Source organism: Cibotium barometz, chromosome 32 (genome assembly GCF_041138505.1).
Source record: "Cibotium barometz isolate CiBa-2024 chromosome 32, ASM4113850v1, whole genome shotgun sequence".
NCBI classification, from domain to species: domain Eukaryota; kingdom Viridiplantae; phylum Streptophyta; class Polypodiopsida; order Cyatheales; family Cibotiaceae; genus Cibotium; species Cibotium barometz.
Genome location: NC_141077.1, coordinates 6,691,706 through 6,714,504, shown reverse-complemented (window position 1 = coordinate 6,714,504; position 22,799 = coordinate 6,691,706).

The following is a 22,799-nucleotide window of genomic DNA, read 5'->3' as shown; positions in this document are numbered from 1 at the left end:
ATGACTTTTAAAGGGCAGAGTGGCACCACTTGCCATCCTGCTTTACATTCAAGAAAGAATGGTATTAGTGCCTCTCTCAAGGCTTCCTATCATCTTGAAGGGGAGAAAAGCACCACTACCATTCACTTTGAATGGGAGAGTGGCAACACTTCCATTCTTCCTTACATTCAAGGTAGAATGGAAGTGGTGCCATTCTTAAGGCCTCTCATCCCATGACTTTTAAAGGGCAGAGTGGCACCACTTGCCATCCTGCTTTACATTCAAGGAAGAATGGTAATGGTGCCATTCTCAAGGCTTCCTATCATCTTGAAGGGGAGAATAGCACCACCACCATTCTCCCTGACATTCAAGAAAGAATGGCAGTAACTCCATTCTCAAGGCCTTTCATTAACTTAATTGAAGGGGAGAATGGCACCACTCCCATTTTTAGGGCCTCTTATGGCCTGAAAGGGAAGAATGCAACCACTACCAATATCAAGGCCTCCCATCCCATCACCTTGAAGGGTAGAATGGCACCATTTCCATTCTCCATTACATTCAAGGAAGAATGGTAATGCTGCCATTCTCACGGCATCATATCACCTTAAAGGGGGAATGGCACCATTACCATTCTCGTATATTCAAGGAAGAAAGGCAATGATGCCTTTTTTGGGGCAGCCCATCATTTTGGTTGAAGGTGAGAATGGCAAAACTACCATTCTCAAGGCCTCCCATCACATCACCTTAAAGGTGAGAATGGCACTCGTGCCGTTCTAAATGACATCCATCCCATCACCTTGAAAGGGGATAATGGTACCATTTCCATTCTCCTTTACGTTAAAGGAAGAATGACAGTGGTGCAATTCTCAAGGACTTCCATCACCTTAAAGGTTGAAAAGGCACCATTGTCATTCTCAATGGCAGCGGTGGTGAAATTTTGATTGAAGGGAACAATGACACCACTACCATTCTTAGGGCCTCCTATAACCTTAAAGGGGATAATGGCAGTGGTGCCATTATCAACTTAAAGGGGGAATGGCACCATTACCATTCTCGTATATTCAAGGAAGAAAGGCAATGATGCCTTTCTTGGAGCAACCCATCATTTTGGTTGAAGGTGAGAATGGCAAAACTACCATTCTCAAGGCCTCCCATCACATCACCTTAAAGGTGAGAATGGCACTAGTGTCGTTCTAAAGGACATCCATCCCATCACCTTGAAAGGGGATAATGGTACCATTTCCATTCTCCCTAATGTTCAAGGGAGACTGACACTGGTGCCATTCTCAAGGACTTCAATCACCTTAAAGGGTGACAAGGCACCATTATCATTCTCCCTTACATTAAAGGGAGAATGGCAGCGGCGGTGAAATTTTGATTGAAGAAAAGAATGACACCACTACCATTCTTAGGGCCTCCCATAACCTTAAAGGGGAGAATGGCAGTGGTGCCATTATCAAAACCTCCCATAACTTTAAAGGAGAGAATGGCACCACTACCATTCTCCCTTACATTCAAGGAAGAATGCCACTGATGCCATTATCAAGGCCTACCATTAACGTGATTAAAGGGGAGAACGGCACCCTAAGAATTGGAATGGTACGTTTCTTAGGGCATCCCATTATTTTGATTCAAGGAAAGAATGGCACAATTACCATTCTCAGGGCCTCCCATCACCTTAAAGGGAAAATTGCCACTAGTGCCATTCTCAAGGCCATCCATCTCATTACCTTGAAGGGGGAGAATAATTGTAGTGGTGTCATTCTCAAGGCATCCTATCATTTTGATTGAAGGGAAGAATGGCACCACTACCATGTTAAGGTTTCTCATCACCTTAAAGAGAAGAATGGCACCACTACTATTCTAAAGGCCTCCCATCACCGTAAAGGGAAGAATGCAACCCTTGCCATTCTAAAGGTCTCCCATCCCATTTCCTTGAAGGGGATAATGGTAACACAACCATTCTCCCTTACATTCTTTAAAGAATGGCAATGGTGCCATTCTCAAAGCCATTCTCCGTTACGTTCTTTGAAGAGGAGAATGGCACCACACTCATTCTCCCTTATATTCAAGGAAGAATGGCAGTGGTGCCATTCTCAAGGCTTCCCATCAGCACCATGGGGAGAATTACACCACTTTCATTTTTCCTTACATTCAAGGAAGAATAACAGTGGTGCCATTCTCAAGGCCTCCCATCCCATCACCTTGAATGGGAGAGTGGCACCACTTTCATTCTTCCTTACATTGAAGGTAGAATGGAAGTGGTGCCATTCTCAAGGCCTCCCATCCCATGACTTTTAAAGAGTAGAGTGGCACCACTTGCCATCCTGCTTTACATTCAAGGAAGAATGGTATTGGTACCATTCTCAAGGCTTCCTATCATCTTGAAGGGGAGAATAGCACCACTACCATTCTCCCTGACATTCAAGGAAGAATGGCAGTAATACCATTCTCAAGGCCTCCCATTAACTTAATTGAAGGGGAGTATGGCACGACTCCTCTTCTCAGGGCCTCTTATGGCCTGAAAGGGGAGTATGGCACCACTCCTCTTCTCAGGGCCTCTTATGGCGTGAAAGGGGAGAATGGCACCACTACCATTATCAAGGCTTGAAAGGGGAGAATGGCACCACTACCATTATCAAGGCCTCCCATCCCATCACCTTGAAGGGTAGAATGGCACCACTGCCATTCTCCATTACATTCAAGGAAGAATGGTAGTGCTACCATTCTCATAGCATCACATCACCTTAAAGCCACAATGGCACCATAACCATTCTCGTATATTCAAGAAAGAAAGGCAATGATGCCTTTTTTGGGGCAACCCATCATTTTGGTTGAAGGTGAGAATGGCAAAACTACCATTCTCAAGGCCTCCCATCACATCACCTTAAAGGAGAGAATGGCACTCGTGCCGTTCTAAAGGACATCCATCCCATCACCTTGAAAGGGGATAATGGTACCATTTCCATTCTCACTTACGTTCAAGGAAGAATGATAGTGGTGCCATTCTCAAGGACTTCCATCACCTTAAAGGGTGAAAAGGCACCATTGTCATTCTCCCTTATATTAAAGGGATAATGGCATAGCGGTGGTGAAATTTTGATTGAAGGGAAGAATGACACCACTACCATTCTTAGGGCCTCCCTTAGCCTGAAGGGGGAGAATGGTAGTGGTGCCATTATCAAAACCTTCCGTAACTTTCAAGGGGAGAATGGCACCACTACCATTCTCCCTTATATTCAAGGAAGAATGCCAATGATGGCATTCTCAAGCCCTACCATTAACGTGATTAAAGGGGATAACGGCATGGCACTACAACCATTCTCCCTTACATTCAAGGAAGAAGGGCAATGGTGCCATTCTCAAGGCCTCCCATCAGCACCATGGGGAGAATTACACCACTTTCATTTTTCCTTACATTCAAGGAAGAATGATAGTGCTGCCATTCTCAAGGCCTCCCATCCCATCACCTTGAAAGGGAGAGTGGCATTACTTCCATTCTTCCTTACATTCAAGGTAGAATGGAAGTGGTGCCATTCTCAAGGCCTTCTATCCCATGACTTTTATAAAGGGCAAAGTGGCACCACTTACCATCCTGCTTTACATTCAAGAAAGAATGGTATTGGTGCCTCTCTCAATAGCACCACTACTACCATTCACTATGAATGGGAGAGTGGCAACACTTCCATTCTTCCATACATTGAAGGTAGAATGGAAGTGGTGCCATTCTCAAGGCCTCTCATCCCATGACTTTTAAAGGGCAGAGTGGCAACACTTGCCATCCTGCTTTACATTCAAGGAAGAACGGTATTGGTGCCATTCTCAAGGCTTCCTATCATCTTGAAGGGGAGAATAGCACCACTACCATTCTCCCTCACATTCAAGGAAAAATGGTAGTAATACCATTCCCAAGGCCTCCCATTCACTTAATTAAACGGGAGAATGGCACCACTCCCATTCTCAGGGCCTCTTATGGCCTGTAAGGGGATAATGGCACCACTACCATTATCAAGGCCTCCCATCCCATCACCTTGAAGGGTAGAATGGCAGTAATACCATTCTTAAGGCTTCCCATTAACTTAATTGAAGGGGAGAATGGCACCACTCTCATTCTCAGGGCCTCTTATGGCCTGAAAGGGGATAATGGCACCACTACCATTATCAAGGCCTCCCATCCCATCACCTTGAGTGAAGGGTAGAATGGCACCACTGCCATTCTCCATTACATTCAAGGAAGAATGGTCGTGCTGCCATTCTCATGGCATCACATCACCCTAAAGGGGGAGGAATGGCACCATTACCATTCTTGTATATTAAAGGAAGAAAGGCAATGATACCTTTTTTGGGGCAACCCATCATTTTGGTTGAAGGTGAGAATGGCAAAACTACCATTCTCAATGCCTCCCATCACATCACCTTAAAGGTGAAAATGGCACTAGTTTCGTTCTAACAGACATCCATCTCATCACCTTGAAAGGGAATAAGGGTACCATTTCCATTCTCCCTTACGTTCAAGGAAGAATGACAGTGGTGCCATTCTCAAGGACTTCCATCACCTTAAAGGGTGAAAAGGCACCATTGTCATTCTCCCTTACATTAAAGGGAGAATGGCAGCAGTGGTGAAATTTTGATTGAAGGGAAGAATGACACCAGTACCATTCTTAGGGCCTTACATAACCTTAAAGGGGAGAATGGCAGTGGTGCCATTATTAAAACCTCCCATAACTTTAAAGGGGAGAATGGCACCACTACCATTCTCCGTTACATTCAAGGAAGAATGCCAATGATGCCATTCTCAAAGCCTACCATTAATGTGATTAAAGGAGAGAACGACATGGCACCACAACCATTCTCCCTTACATTCAGAGAAGAATGGCAATGGTGCCATTCTTAACGCCTCCCATCAGCACCATGGGGAGAATTACACCACTTTCATTTTTCCTTACATTCAAGGAAAAATGACAGTGGTGCCATTCTCAAGGCCACCCATCCCATCACCTTGAATGGGAGAGTGGCACCACTTCCATTCTTCCTTACATTCAAGGTAGAATGGAAGTGCTGCCATTCCTCCCATCCCATGATTTTTAAAGGGCAGAGTGGCACCAGTTGCCATCATGCTTTACATTCAAGGAAGAATGGTATTGGTGCCATTCTCAAGGGTTCCTATCATCTTGAAGGGGAGAATAGCACCACTACCATTCACTTTGAATGGGAGAGTGGCAACACTTCCATTCTTCCTTACATTCAAGGTAGAATAGAAGTGGTGCCATTCTCAAGGCCTCTCATCCCATGACGTTTAAAGGACAGAGTGGCACCACTAACCATCTTGCTTTACACTCAAGGAAGAATGGTATTGGTGCCATTCTCAAGGCTTCCTATCATCTTGAAGGAGAGGATAGAACCACTACCATTCTCCATAACATTCAAGCAAGAATGGCTGTAATACCATTCTTAAGGCTTTCCATTAACTTAATTGAAGGGAAGAATGGCACCACTCCCATTCTTAGGGCCTCTTATGGCCTAAAAAGGGAGAATGGCACCACTACCATTATCAAGGCCTCCCATCCCATCACCTTGAAGGGTAGAATGGCACCACCACCATTATCAAGGCCTCCCATCCCATCACCTTGAAGGGTAGAATGGCACAACTGCCATTATCCATTATATTCAAGGAAGAATGGTAGTGCTGCCATTCTTACGGCACCACATCACCTTAAAGGGGGAATGGCACCATTACCATTCTCATATATTCAAGGAAGAAAGGCAATGAAGCCTTTTTTATGGCAAGCCTTCATTTTGGTTGAAGGTGAGAATGGCAAAACTACCATTCTCAAGGCCTCCCATCACATCACCTTAAAGGTGAGAATGGCACTAGTGCCGTTCTAATGGACATCCATCCCATCACCTTGAAAGGGGATAATGGTACCATTTCCATTCTCCCTTACGTTCAAGGAAGAATGACAGTGGTGCCATTCTCAAGGACTTCAATCACCTTAAAGGGTGAAAAGGCACCATTGTCAGTCTCCCTTACATTAAAAGCAGAATGGCAACGGTGATAAAATTTTGATTGAAGGGAAGAATGACACCACTACCATTCTTAGGGCCTCCCATAACCTTAAAGGGGAGAATGGCAGTGGTGCCATTATCAAAACCTCCCATAACTTTAAAGGGGAGAATGGCACCACTACCATTCTCCCTTACATTCAAGGAAGAATGCCAATGATGCCATTCTCAAGGCCTACCATTAACATGATTAAAGGGGAGAACGGCATGACACCACAACCATTCTCCCTTACATTCAAGGAAGAAGGGCAATGGTGCCATTCTCAAGGCCTCCCATCAGCACCATGGGGAGAATTACACCACTTTCATTTTTCCTTACATTCAAGGAAGAATGACAGTGCTGCCATTCTCAAGGCCTCCCATCCCATCGCCTTGAATGGGAGAGTGGCACCACTTCCATTCTTCCTTACATTCAAGGTAGAATGACAGTGGTGCCATTCTCAAGGCCTCCCATCCCATCACCTTGAATGGGAGAGTGGCACCACTTCCATTCTTCCTTACATTCAAGGTAGAATGGAAGTGGTGCCATTCGCAAGGCCTCCTATTCCATAACTTTTAATGGGCAGAGTGGCACCACTTGCCGTCTTGCTTTACATTCAAGGAAGAATGGTATTGGTGCCTCTCTCAAGGCTTCCTATCATCTTGAAGGGGAGAATAGCACCACTACCATTCAGTTTGAATGGGAGAGTGGCAACACTTCCATTCTTCCTTACATTCAAGGTAGAATGGAAGTGGTGCCATTCTCAAGGCCTCGCTCTCATCCCGTGACTTTTAAAGGGCAGAGTGGCACCACTTGCCATCTTGCTTATTACATTCAAGGAAGAATGGTATTGGTGTCATTCTCACGGCTTCCTATCATCTTGAAGGGGAGAATAGCACCACTACCATTCTCCCTGACATGCAAGGAAGAATGGCAGTAATTCCATTCTCAAGGCCTTTCATTAACTTAATTGAAGGGGAGAGTGGCACCACTTGCCATCCTGCTTATTACATTCAAGGAAGAATGGTATTGGTGCCATTCTCACGGCTTCCTATCATCTTGAAGGGGAGAATAGCACCACTATCATTCTCCCTGACATTCAAGAAAGAATGGCAGTAATTCCATTCTCAAGGCCTTTCATTAACTTAATTGAAGGGGAGAATGGCACCACTCCCGTGCTCAGGGCCTCTTATGGCCTGAAAGGGGAGAATGACACCACTACCATTATCAAGGCCCCCCATCCCATCACCTTGAATGGTAGAATGGCACCATTGCCATTCTTCATTACATTCAAGGAAGAATGGTAGTGCTGCCATTCTCACGGCATCACATCACCTTAAAGGGAGAATGGCACCATTACCTTTCTCGTATATTCAAGGAAGAAAGGCAAGGATGCCATTTTTGGAGCAACCCATCATTTTGGTTGAAGGTGAGAATGGCAAAACTACCATTCTCAAGGCCTCCCATCACATCACCTTAAAGGTGAGAATGGCACTAGTGCCATTCTAAAGGACATCCATTCCATCACCTTGAAAGGGGATGAGTACCATTTCCATATCCCTTACGTTTAAGGGAGAATGACAGTGGTGCCATTCTCAAGGACTTCCATCACCTTAAAGGGTGAAAAGGCACCATTGTCATCCTCCCTTACATTAAAGGGAGAATGGCAACGGTGGTAAAATTTTGATTGAAGGGAAGAATGACACCACTACCATTCTTAGGGCCTCCCATAACCTTAAAGGGGAGAATGGCAGTGGTGCCATGATCAAAACCTCCCGTAACTTTAAAGGGGAGAATGGCACCACTACCATTCTCCCTTACATTCAAGGAAGAATGCCAATGATGCCATTCTCAAGGCCTACCATTAACGTGATTAAAGGGGAGAACGGCATGGCACCACAACCATTGTTCCTTACATTCAAGGAAGAAGGGCAATGGTGTTATTCTCAAGGCCTCCCATCAGCACCATGGGGAGAATTACACCACTTTCATTTCTTCTTACATTCAAGGAAGAATGACAGTGGTGCCATTCTCAAGCCTCCCATCCTATCACCTTGAAAGGGAGAGTGGCACCACTTCCATTCTTCCTTACATTCAAGGTAGAATGGAAGTGGTGCCATTCTCTAGGCCTTCTATCCCATGACTTTTAAAGGGCAGAGTGGCACCACTTGCCATCCTGCTTTACATTCAAGGAAGAATGGTATTGGTGCCTCTCTCAAGGCTTCCTATCATCGTGAAGGGGAGAATAGCACCACTACCATTCACTTTGAATGGGAGAGTGGCAACACTTCCATTCTTCCTTACATTCAAGGTAGAATGGAAGTGCTGCCATTCTCAAGGCCTCTCTCTCATCCCGTGACTTTTAAAGGGCACAGTGGCACCACTTGCCATCCTGCTTATTACATTCAAGGTAGAATGGTATTGGTGCCATTCTCACGGCTTCCTATCATCTCCCTGACATTCAAGGAAGAATGGCAGTAATTCCATTCTCAAGGCCTTTCATTAACTTAATTGAAGGGGAGAATGGCACCACTCCCGTTCTTAGGGCCTCTTATGGCCTGAAAGGGGAGAATGACACCACTACCATTATCAAGGCCTCCCATCCCATCACCTTGAATGGTAGAATGGCACCACTGCCATTCTCCTTTACATTCAAGGAAGAATGGTAGTGCTGCCATTCTCACGGCATCACATCACCTTAAAGGGAAAATGGCACCATTACCTTTCCTGTATATTCAAGGAAGAAAGGCAACGATGCCATTTTTGAGGCAACCCATCATTTTGGTTGAAGGTGAGAATAGCAAAACTACCATTCTCAAGGACTCCCATCACATCACCTTAAAGGTGAGAATGGCACTAGTGCTGTTCTAAAGGACATCCATCCCATCACCTTGAAAGGGGATAATGGTACCATTTCCATTCTCCCTTACGTTCAAGTAAGAATGACAGTGGTGCCATTCTCAAGGACTTCCATCACCTTAAAGGGTGAAAAGGCACCATTGTCATGGCCTCCCATAACCTTAAAGGGGAGAATGGTAGTGGTGCCATTATCAAAACCTCCCATAACTTTAAAGGAGAGAATGGCACCACTACCATCCTCCCTTACATTCAAGGAAGAATGCCACTGATGCCATTATCAAGGCCTACCATTAACGTGATTAAAGGGGAGAACGGCACCCTAAGAATTGGAATGGTACGTTTCTTAGGGCATCCCATTATTTTGATTCAAGGAAAGAATGGCACAACTACCATTCTCAGGGCCTCCCATCACCTTAAAGGGAAAATTGCCACTAGTGCCATTCTCAAGGCCATCCATCTCATTACCTTGAAGGGGGAGAATGGCACCGTTTCCATTCTCCCTTACATTTAAGGAATAATTGTAGTGTTGTCATTCTCAAGGCATCCTATCATTTTGATTGAAGGGAAGAATGGCACCACTACCATGTTAAGGTTTCTCATCACCTTAAAGAGAAGAATGGCACCACTACTATTCTAAAGGCCTCCCATCACCTTAAAGAGAAGAATGCAACCGTTGCCATTCTAAAGGTCTCCCATCCCATTTCCTTGAAGGGGATAATGGTAACACAACCATTCTCCCTTACATTCTTTAAAGAATGGCAATGGTGCCGTTCTCAAAGCCATTCTTCCTTACGTTCTTTGAAGAGGAGAATGGCACCACAACCATTCTCCCTTATATTCAAGGAAGAATGGCAGTGGTGCCATTCTCAAGGCCTCCCATCAGCACCATGGGGAGAATTACACCACTTTCATTTTTCCTTACATTCAAGGAAGAATAACAGTGGTGCCATTCTCAAGGCCTCCCATCCCATCACCTTGAATGGGAGAGTGGCACCTGTAAGATCCTCCTGTTCCCACCGACCAACGGATTCGAGTACTAGCAGCGGAAGTAGCAGTTCTCGCACGGGACAGGGGTCCCACACTCGGGGCCTCACCAATGGATATCCGGATAAGAGACTAATCTGTCGGTTGTTCCAAAACCAAACCCGAAAAAACTTCCTTTACCGGAAAGCACGAGCGATTCCACCAGGATAACTTTTTACTCTAACATAGTCAAGATCATTTCTGATCGAGCTGATCCAATTGCATCTATAAGATACTTGGTCAGATCAAGGAAGAAACTTGCACTTGGATCATTGGGATCAACGCTTTTTTCCCCATTCAAGAGGCACAGCCGTTGATTCCTATCCATAGAAGAGTTACTGTCCGGGATTTATTTTATCTATCGTAAAAACAAAAGTTTGAGTCTCGATTTACGGATCCATCAGTCCAGCCTAACCCCATCCAGTCCCATGGGTTAGCCAACTGCCCAACCACTGTAGTGATGGGATCCAATTAAGAATTTGATTAGGTTTTGTTCCGGGTACCAAGGAAAAGAGTTCCAAGGCCCCCTAGCCGGATGTTCATGCAAAACAAAACTAGTCACACCACTCACACACCCAATATGAAATTGCCTTTTCACAGATTCAACTAATTTAAAACAATCCTTTAATAAAACCATAGTATCACTGATCAACCATCTTTCAATTTATCCAGTTGATTCTTAATTTTCCCATCATTCCTTCATCAGAGTATCTATGCCATCATTGGCAACAAGGACGCTCACCACCTGTCCACTCAGGGGCTGTTTCCTAATCCCTAGCCCATAATACTCGGCAATATAATCACTTATCAAGATGGACTCTCGTTGAAGATCAGCACGATCAACCAACAGATCCATATAAAGAGCCATGGACTCATCCATTGAAGACCAGCAAGGTCAATCAACCAGATCCATGCCCGATTTCAGAAAACAACTCCTACTCTTGTTCCAATATCTTCCTCGACGCACGCGTGGGTATCCTAGGCGACCCAGAGCTCGAGCACCGTATGGTCAGCACCCTCTAGGATCCTTCGCAGGTGACCTAGCGCTTCACTCATAGGCCGCTTCCTTGGCCCCTCATCCACCGTACCGGATGCTCACCATTTTAATCGCACCGAGGCTGGTCAAGACCTCGGCCGACCTTGCTACGCGAAACGTCCTCCTTCATTGACTCTCCGTCAGCAGTTGCAACTTTATCAGTTAGGTCTCCACGACCTTAATCATAAGATGGTCAAAATGCTCCCCCAGCATTCTTGACATAAAACAGTCATTTACAAATAGCATTTACAAACAGTTTACAATACAGTTTCTATTTTAACTTTCATTTTTCCACATTATCCCTCATCAATCTACATTACTTATTCCATATTCCATTTATATGTATACTCATCCCATCACATCATTTTCCATCTCATCACTTCAGATTCCTTCACATCACATATCATATATTCACATCCATACATATATCCACATCCACATCCACATCCACATTCACATCCATACATCCACATCTACATCCATACATCTATTTTCACATCCACATCTACATGCACATTCATGCATCCACATCCATACATCCGCATCTACATGCACATTCACATCCATACATCCACATCTATATGCGTACATTCACATCTACATGCATACATCCACATCTCTATGCATACATCCACATTCACATTCACCTCTATACATCTACATCTACATGCATACATCCACCTCCCATTCACATCCATATACATCCACCTCCACATCCACATCCACATCCACATCTACATCTACATGCATACATCCACCTCCACATCCACATCTACATCTATACATCTACATCTACATGCATACATCCACATCTCCATTCACATCTACACCTACATGCATCCATCCACCTCCACATCCACATCTACATCTATACATCTACATCTACATGCATACATCCACATCTACATCTATACATCTACATCTACATGCATCCATCCACCTCCACATCCACATCTACATCTATACATCTACATCTACATGCATACATCCATATCTCCATTCACATCTACATGCATACATCCATATCTCCATTCACATCTACATCTATACATCTACATCTACATGCATCCATGCACATCTCCATTTACATCCTCATCTATACATCTACTTCTACATGCATACATCCACATCTCCATGCATACATCCACCTCCACATTCACACTCACATCCATACATCTACATCTACATGCAAACATCCACATCTCCATGCATAATAAAATTCTTTTAATTAATCTAGGATGATAGTTCCTAGAATATGGTAGGAAGTCCTCTTTTTATGCTTTGAATGAAATTATTTTATGTGTAATTTCTATAAAAATTATGCCATAGCTCCGCTACTATGACTGATAAATCTTAATTTTTTCTAAGGGATAAGGCTTATCATTAAGGAAATAATTAGAATGGTCTCTAATTGGATCATCAATCCATAATGGATTGAATCATCGATATACATAAACTAAAAGCATAGAAAAAAGCCATTAATTTGGCCTCAAGCATAGCTTAATCTTGGATTAAGGAAAAGCCTTATGAAAAGCTTCATTTGGATTGAAAAGGGTCATGAGTATGACCATTTCTTAAGTGAGAGAGAGAAAAACCATTAGAATTAAATATAAATAGAATTTTATGTAATTCTTTACTATCATTAATTAATTAACTTCAATAGCATTTCAAAAACCATATCAATTAAGCTTCTCAAGCTTGAGAGGGGTTGAGAAGAGAGAATCATTGAGAAATTATAGAAAAGATCAAAATTCACTATACTTATCTTATAATTTGCTTGATTCTTTGATCATGGTAGAGGCCCCCAACCAATCAATTGGCTTAGTATGTTGATGGAGCCACCAATGGAGATTGAAGAAAGGGAGAAGTATCAAAAACTAGTGAATTATTAAAGAATTCACAGTTCTTGGCTTAGGTGGAGTAGAGTATCAATGCATAAGACACTATATCTTTTTCAACAAGGGAAGGCTTCTATTTATAGGAAAAATTGAGCTCCTAACCAAACAAACTGATTCTAGAATTTTCCAAGTCAGTTTGGTTGAATTTGGACTAGATTTGGACCTAGTTTGGTTACTTTTTGATTCGATTTGGTTCAAGAGAGATGAGAGATAAAAATATCACATTATTTTTTAGTTTAAAACTCATTCAAGCATGTGAAATATGCACCTCCTTTAAAGAATTCCCCTTCCTTACATATGTGTCAAAATTTTATTGCTCATAGTTTTTTTTCTAATAAACCTTGTACATTTTCAACTCTTCATCTTATGTGAAATATGCACCTTCTTTAAAGAACTCCCCTTCCTTACATATGTGTCAAAATTTTATTGCTCATAGTTTTTTACTAATAAACCTTGTACATTTTCAACTCTTCATCTTATGTGAGCATTTACTCATTTTTGGGTATCTTCTTTTACAAATTAGATTTATCTCCTCCCTACACATGGATTGATGCTATTGGCCCATAGGAACCTTAATTGGACCATAATCCGAAAATTTCTGAAAATCTAGACCCTTAGACTAAGGTTCTTTATACCTATTTCCAATTAATTCCAATTGCACATTGGAAAATTCTTTCTGAATTTCTATTTCAGGGGAATTCATTTTAATAAGGTGAGATATTTTTTTATCTAAAAATATTCAAAATCTGAATATTCTCTCTCTAGAGTATTTTCTCTCTCTAGGTTAAAACAGCCACAAACAAGATCTCTTATATTTCAGAAAAGGAATTGATTGCAGGGGAATATGCTAGGCATCAAAAAGGGGGTTGGGGGAGGAATCTTACATTCTACCCTACTTAAAAAATGCGAGATGTCCTTATCTCGCAAACTAGGATAATTTCGCAAGATGCACGAATATGAGACTTAGAGAAAAAATTTTATCAAGATTAACCACCAAGAAAAGTCTTAAAGAAAGCAAGATAAGAACAAGATTTAAACTTTATTCATTCTCGAAACTTATACAATAAAGATAGAAGAACTCTTTACACTTCCATAAGCCCGTCCATCATATGGTCACAAAAGCAGCACTCACAAGCTGCACAAGTATAGGGTAACTCATCTATGGGAATGATTCTGCTGGTTATTGCCGCACCTATCTCAGTGGTATGAGGTGATCTAACAAAAGGACCTCTGAGAGGCAAGCCAAAAACGGGATAAAGGCATATCTTCTCATGAGGAAGAAAACACGCCAGTAAGAAGACCCGCTCAGAAAACCCAAGATGCCTTGATCTCATGACGTAGTAGTATCGGGGACCCAAACCCAAAGCTTCAATAACCATGGCCAAGCGGACATTGTTACGAAAGTGCTGCTGATCCCAGGGTGTTACCCTAGTTATGTTTTGATAGGTCTGCCATTTGGTCTGCGCTACAGAAGTTCCCAAGTGAGGGAAAAGTGAGCGCTCATACTGTTCTATAAAATCTTTCTTCACAGACTCTCTTGCGTCTTGAAGGTGAGAAATCATCACGGATAAAACTAATTCCTGTTGCCAAGCCATGAAGGAGTTTAAGAAGAAGGGAGATCGATGGAAGTAAGATTACTGTGAGCGATAGTTAAAAGTTACGACTTATATAAAGGAAGGAGCTAGCGTAACTTAGAAGCCAATGGTAACTTGCCATTGAAGTTTTACCGTCTTTCTATGATTTGGGTTTGACACATATTTCTATGAAATACATTAAGAACTTTGAGATGAGGGAATAAAAGAAGTTCGTAGGCTAAGTCACCTACTTTCATTGAATTCAGATATAAGGCCCACAATATCTGGGGGATAACTTCTTATACTTCCCAAGAGATAAAGAACTTCTTTTGGGCCGTACTCGAATGAAAACCAAAACCTTGGTATCCAAAACACCGATTCTCACTTCTGAACTCAATGTTCTAAATCCTTAAGACAGGTGGGACTCCTGAGAAGTATTCTAGGGAAAGGGTCTTCCTTTTTTTAAACAGAAACTTTCTTTTATTTTAGAGAGGGAATAATTATAAGATCAGAAAGGGAGATTCTTACTCCTATATACCTCGAAGGCTGGGGAGGAATCTTACATTCTACCCCACTTAAAAAGTGCGAGATGTCCTCATCTCGCAAGGTAGAGGACGGCTCTTTTTCTTAAGATCCAATTTTATTCTGGGGTTCCTTATATTTTGGTCAACCCAAGAGAACACTGGGATAAATATCCCTTATATAGAACTCATCATTAAATATAATTCATTCGGATCATAACATTCATATTTTTAACGCGATAATGGTCCATTAGACCGAAAAATTCCCTTCTGAATATTCCTCTACGGGAATTTCAGTTAAGCTAGTTCTCAATTTGTCATCCCGTAACTTGATCTACCGGTCAAGTGTTAATAGTAGCAATCTGACAGCACAATCCACTAATCTCATAGTGATTTGCTGAAATCATTATCATCATTCCAGTTATGAATATCATCACGGGGAGTCGTCCCATTACTTCTCATTGTGGTTTTGTTCAGATTTTTATATTTCAACTAATTTCAGAAATCATCATTTTTCAATCAGAATTTTCAATAAGAATCCAAATCAATTCATCAATTCTCAAACAGAATTAAAAATCATATCAATCACATTCAAAATCATCATCTAGATAGCATTAACGCTTATAATTTCAAGTCTTAGATTTACTCGTATATACTGTCAGTAAAGAGCTGCAGTATACTCTCGGTATATACGGGTAGTCACGGCCCTTGGAATTATAAGGTAAATACCATCATGTCTAGGCCTCAAGCAAGTCAGGGTTCTATATAATTGCGGTACTTCCATTTGAAGACCCAATTACCAAATTACGAGTTTCAGTTTGAATCTCAAATTGTATGAATTATATCACACAATTATAACCTTTTTGTCTTTCTAGATAAATTTTTTGACATATTTGTCTTCTCAGTTGATCTTTATTAACCAAATGCTCTGATACCAACTATAAGATCCCCCTGTTCCCACCGAGCAACGGATTCGAGTACTAGAAGCGGAAGTAGCATTTCTCGCGCGGGACAGGGGTCCCACACTCCGAGGCCTCACCCATGGATATCCGGATAAGAGACTAATCCGTCGGTTGTTCCAAAACCGAACCCGAAAAAACTTCCTTTACTGGAAAGCACGAGTGATTCCACCAGGATAACTTTTTACTCTAACGTAGTCAAGATCATTTCTGATCGAGCTGATCCAATTGCATCTATAAGATACTTGGTCAGATCAAGGAAGAAACTTGCACTTGGATCATTGGAATCAACGCTTTTTTTCCCATTCAAGAGGCACAGCCGTTGATTCCTATCCATAGAACAGTTACTGTCCGGGATCTATTTTATCTATCGTAAAAACAAAATTTTGAGTCTCGATTTACGGATCCATCAGTCCAGCCTAACCCCATCCAGTCCCATGTGTTAGCCAACTGCCCAACCACTGTAGTGATGGGATCCAATTAAGAATTTGATTAGGTTTTGTCTCGGGTACCAAGGAAAAGAGTTCCAAGGCCCCCTAGCCAGATGTTCATGCAAAATAAAACTAGTCACACCACTCACACACCCAATATGAAATTGCCTTTTCACAGATTCAACCAATTTAAAACAATCCTTTAATAAAACCATAGTATCACTGATCAACCATCTTCCAATTTATCCAGTTGATTCTTAATTTTCCCATCATTCCTTCATCAGAGTATCTATGCCATCATTGGCAACTAGGACGCTCACCACCTGTCCACTGAGGGGCCGTTTCCTAATCCCTAGCCCATAATACTCGGCAATATAATCACTTATCAAGATGGACTCTCGTTGAAGATCAGCAAGATCAACCAACAGATCCATATAAAGAGCCATGGACTCATCCATTGAAGACCAGCAAGGTCAATCAACCAGATCCATGCCCGATTTCAGAAAACAACTCCTACTCTTGTTCCAATATCTTCCTCGACGCACGCGTGGGTATCCTAGGCGACCCAGAGCCTGAGCACCGTATGGTCAGCACCCGCTAGGATCCTTCGCAGGTGACCTAGCGCTTCACTCATAGGCCGCTTCCTTGGCCCCTCATCCACCGTACCGAAAGCTCACCATTTTAATCGCACTGAGACTGGTCAAGACCTCGACCGACCTTGCTACGCGAGACGTCCTTCATTGACTCTCCGTCTCAGTAGTTGCAACTTTACCAGTTAGGTCTCCACGACCTTAATCATAAGATGGTCAAAATGCTCCCCCAAATTCTTGACATAAAACAGTCATTTACAAATAGCATTTACAAACAGTTTACAATACAGTTTCTATTTTAACTTTCATTTTTCCACATTATCCCTCATCAATCTACATTACTTATTCCATATTCCATTTATATGTATACTCATCCCATCACATCATTTTCCATCTCATCACTTCAGATTCCTTCACATCACATATCATATATTCACATCCATACATATATCCACATCCACATCCACATTCACATCCATACATCCACATCTACATCCATACATCTATTTTCACATCCACATCTACATGCACATTCATGCATCCACATCCATACGTCCGCATCTACATGCACATTCACATCCATACATCCACATCTATATACGTACATTCACATCTACATGCATACATCCACATCTCTATGCATACATCCACATCCACATTCACATTCACCTCTATACATCTACATCTACATGCATACATCCACCTCCACATTCACATCCACATCTATACATCTACATCTACATGCATACATCCACCTCCACATCCACATCCACATCTACATCTACATGCATACATCCACCTCCACATCCACATCTACATCTATACATCTACATCTACATGCATACATCCACATCTCCATTCACATCTACATCTATACATCTACATCTACATGCATCCATCCACCTCCACATCCACATCTACATCTATACATCTACATCTACATGCATACATCCACATCTCCATTCCAATCTACATCTACATGCATCCATCCACCTCCACATCCACATCTACATCTATACATCTACATCTACATGCATACATCCATATCTCCATTCACATCTACATGCATACATCCATATCTCCATTCACATCTACATCTATACATCTACATCTACATGCATCCATACACATCTCCATTTACATCCTCATCTATACATCTACTTCTACATGCATACATCCACATCTCCATGCATACATCCACCTCCACATTCACACTCACATCCATACATCTACATCTACATGCAAACATCCACATCTCCATGCATAATAAAATTCTTTTAATTAATCTAGGATGATAGTTCCTAGAATATGGTAGGAAGTCCTCTTTTTATGCTTTGAATGAAATTATTTTATGTGTAATTTCTATAAAAATTTTGCCATAACTCCGCTACTATGACTGATAAATCTCAATTCTTTCTAAGGGATAAGGCTTATCATTAAGGAAATAATTAGAATGGTCTCTACTATGACTGATAAATCTCAATTTTTTCTAAGGGATAAGGCTTATCATTAAGGAAATAATTAGAATGGTCTCTAATTGGATCATCAATCCATAATGGATTGAATCATCGATATACATAAACTAAAAGCATAGAAAAAAGCCATTAATTTGGCCTCAAGCATAGCTTAATCTTGGATTAAGGAAAAGCCTTATGAAAAGCTTCATTTGGATTGAAAAGGGTCATAAGTATGACCATTTCTTAAGTAAGAGAGAGAAAAACCATTAGAATTAAATATAAATAGAATTTTATGTAATTCTTTACTATCATTAATTAATTAACTTCAATAGCATTTCAAAAATCATATCAATTAAGCTTCTCAAGCTTGAGAGGGGTTGAGAAGAGAGAATCATTGAGAAATTATAGAAAAGATCAAAATTCACTATACTTATCTTATAATTTGCTTGATTCTTTGATCACGGTAGAGGCCCCCAACCAATCAATTGGTTTAGTATGTTGATGGAGCCACCAATGGGGATTGAAGAAAGGGAGAAGTATCAAAAACTAGTGAATTATTAAAGAATTCACAAATCTTGGCTTAGGTGGAGTAGAGTATCAATGCATAAGATACTATATCTTTTTCAACAAGGGAAGGCTTCTATTTATAGGAAAAATTGAGCTCCTAACCAAACAAACTGATTCTAGAATTTTTCAAGTCAGTTTGGTTGAATTTGGACTAGATTTGGACCTAGTTTGGTTACTTTTTGATTCGATTTGGTTCAAGAGAGATGAGAGATAAAAATATCACATTATTTTTGAGTTTAAAACTCATTCAAGCATGTGAAATATGAACCTCCTTTAAAGAATTCCCTTTCCTTACATATGTATCAAAATTTTATTGCTCATAGTTTTTTTTCTAATAAACCTTGTACATTTTCAACTCTTCATCTTATGTGAAATATGCACCTTCTTTAAAGAACTCCCCTTCCTTACATATGTGTCAAAATTTTATTGCTCATAGTTTTTTATTAATAAACCTTGTACATTTTCAACTCTTCATCTTATGTGAAATATGCACCTTCTTTAAAGAACTCCCCTTCCTTACATATGTGTCAAAATTTTATTGCTCATAGTTTTTTACTAATAAACCTTGTACATTTTCAACTCTTCATCTTATGTGAGCATTTACTCATTTTTGGGTATCTTCTTTTACAAATTGGATTTATCTCCTCCCTACACATGGATTGATGCTATTGGCCATTAGGAACCTTAATTGGACCATAATTCAAAAATTTCTGAAAATCTAGACCCATAGCCTAAGGTTCTTTATACCTATTTCCAATTAATTCCAATTGCACATTGGAAAATTCTTTCTGAATTTCTGTTTCAGGGGGATTCATTTTAATAAGGTGAGATATTTTTTTATCCAAAAATATTCAAAATCTGAATATTCTCTCTCTAAAATATTTTCTCTCTCTAGGTTAAAACAGCCACAAACAAGATCTCTTATATTTCAAAAAAGGAATTGATTGCAGGGAAATATGCTAGGCATCAAAAAGGGGGTTGGGGGAGGAATCTTACAGCACCACTTTCATTCTTCCTTACATTGAAGGTAGAATGGAAGTGGTGCCATTCTCAAGGCCTCCCATCCCATGACTTTTAAAGAGCAGAGTGGCACTACTTGCCATCCTGCTTTACATTCAAGGAAGAATGGTATTGGTACCATTCTCAAGGCTTCCTATCATCTTGAAGGGGAGAATAGCACCACTACCATTCTCCCTGACATTCAAGGAAGAATGGCAGTAATACCATTCTCAAGGCCTCCCATTAACTTAATTGAAGGGGAGTATGGCACCACTCCCCTTCTCAGGGCCTCTTATGGCCTGAAAGGGAAGAATGGCACCACTACCATTATCAAGGCCTCCCATCCCATCACCTTGAAGGGTAGAATGGCACCACTGCCATTCTCCATTACATTCAAGGAAGAATGGTAGTGCTACCATTCTCATAGCATCACATCACCTTAAAGCCACAATGGCACCATTACCATTCTCGTATATTCAAGGAAGAAAGGCAATGATGCCTTTCTTGGGGAAACCCATCATTTTGGTTGAAGGTGAGAATGGCAAAACTATTATTCTCAAGGCCTCCCATCACATCACCTTAAAGGTGAGAATGGCACTCGTGCCGTTCTAAAGGAAATCCATCCCATCACCTTGAAAGGGGATAATGGTACCATTTCCATTCTCACTTACATTCAAGGAAGAATGATAGTGGTGCCATTCTCAAGGACTTCCATCACCTTAAAGGGTGAAAAGGCACCATTGTCATTCTCCCTTATATTAAAGGGATAATGGCATAGCGGTGGTGAAATTTTGATTGAAGGGAAGAATGACACCACTACCATTCTTAGGGCCTCCCATAGTCTGAAAGGGGAGAATGGTAGTGGTGCCATTATAAAAACCTTCCGTAACTTTAAAGGGGAGAATGGCACCACTACCATTCTCCCTTACATTCAAGGAAGAATGCCAATGATGCCATTCTCAAGCCCTACCATTAACGTGATTAAAGGGGATATTGGCATGGCACTACAACCATTCTCCCTTACATTCAAAGAAGAATGGCAATGGTGCCATTCTCAAGGCCTCCCATCAGCACCATGGGGAGAATTACACCACTTTCATTTTTCCTTACATTCAAGGAAGAATGACAGTGCTGCCATTCTCAAGGCCTCCCATCCCATCACCTTGAAAGGGAGAGTGGCACCACTTCCATTCTTCCTTACATTCAAGGTAGAATGGAAGTGGTGCCATTCTCAAGGCCTTCTATCCCATGACTTTTAAAGGGCAAAGTGGCACCACTTGCCATCCTGCTCTACATTCAAGAAAGAATGGTATTGGTGCCTCTCTCAAGTCTTCCTATCATCTTGAAGGGGATAATAGCACCACTACTACCATTCACTATGAATGGGAGAGTGGCAACACTTCCATTCTTCCATACATTCAAGGTAGAATGGAAGTGGTGCCATTCTCAAGGCCTCTCATCCCATGACTTTTAAAGGGCAGAGTGGCAACACTTGCCATCCTACTTTACATTCAAGGAAGAATGGTATTGGTGCCATTCTCAAGGCTTCCTATCATCTTGAAGGGGAGAATAGCACCACTACCATTCTCCCTGACATTCAAGGAAAAATGGCAGTAATACCATTCCCAAGGCCTCCCATTTACTTAATTAAAGGGGAGAATGGCACCACTCCCACTCTCAGGGCCTCTTATGGCCTGAAAGAGGATAATGGCACCACTACCATTATCAAGGCCTCCCATCCCATCACCTTGAAGGGTAGAATGGCAGTAATACCATTCTTAAGGCTTCCCATTAACTTAATTGAAGGGGAGAATGGCACCACTCTCATTCTCAGGGCCTCTTATGGCCTGAAAGTGGATAATGGCACCACTACCATTATCAAGGCCTCTTATGGCCTGAAAGGGGATAATGGCACCACTACCATTATCAATGCCTCCCATCCCATCACCTTGAAGGGTAGAATGGCACCACTGCCATTCTCCATTACATTCAAGGAAGAATGGTCGTGCTGCCATTCTCATGGCATCACATCACTCTAAAGGGGGAGGAATGGCACCATTACCATTCTTGTATATTAAAGGAAGAAAGACAATGATACCTTTTTTGGGGCAACCCATCATTTTGGTTGAAGGTGAGAATGGCAAAACTACCATTCTCAATGCCTCCCATCACATCACCTTAAAGGTGAAAATGGCACTAGTGTCGTTCTAACAGACATCCATCCCATCACCTTGAAAGGGAATAAGGGTACCATTTCCATTCTCCCTTACGTTCAAGGAAGAATGACAGTGGTGCCATTCTCAAGGACTTCCATCACCTTAAAGGGTGAAAAGGCACCATTGTCATTCTCCCTTACATTAAAGGGAGAATGGCAGCGGTGGTGAAATTTTGATTGAAGGGAAGAATGACACCAGTACCATTCTTAGGGCCTTCCATAACCTTAAAGGGGAGAATGGCAGTGCTGCCATTATTAAAACCTCCCATAACTTTAAAGGGGAGAATGGCACCACTACCATTCTCCGTTACATTCAAGGAAGAATGCCAATGATGCCATTCTCAAAGCCTACCATTAACGTGATTAAAGGAGAGAACGACATGGCACCACAACCATTCTCCCTTATATTCAAAGAAGAATGGCAATGGTGCCATTCTTAAGGCCTCCCATCAGCACCATGGGGAGAATTACACCACTTTCATTTTTCCTTACATTCAAGGAAGAATGACAGTGGTGCCATTCTCAAGGCCACCCATCCCATCACCTTGAATGGGAGAGTGGCACCACTTCCATTCTTCCTTACATTCAAGGTAGCATGGAAGTGCTGCCATTCCTCCCATCCCATGACTTTTAAAGGGCAGAGTGGCA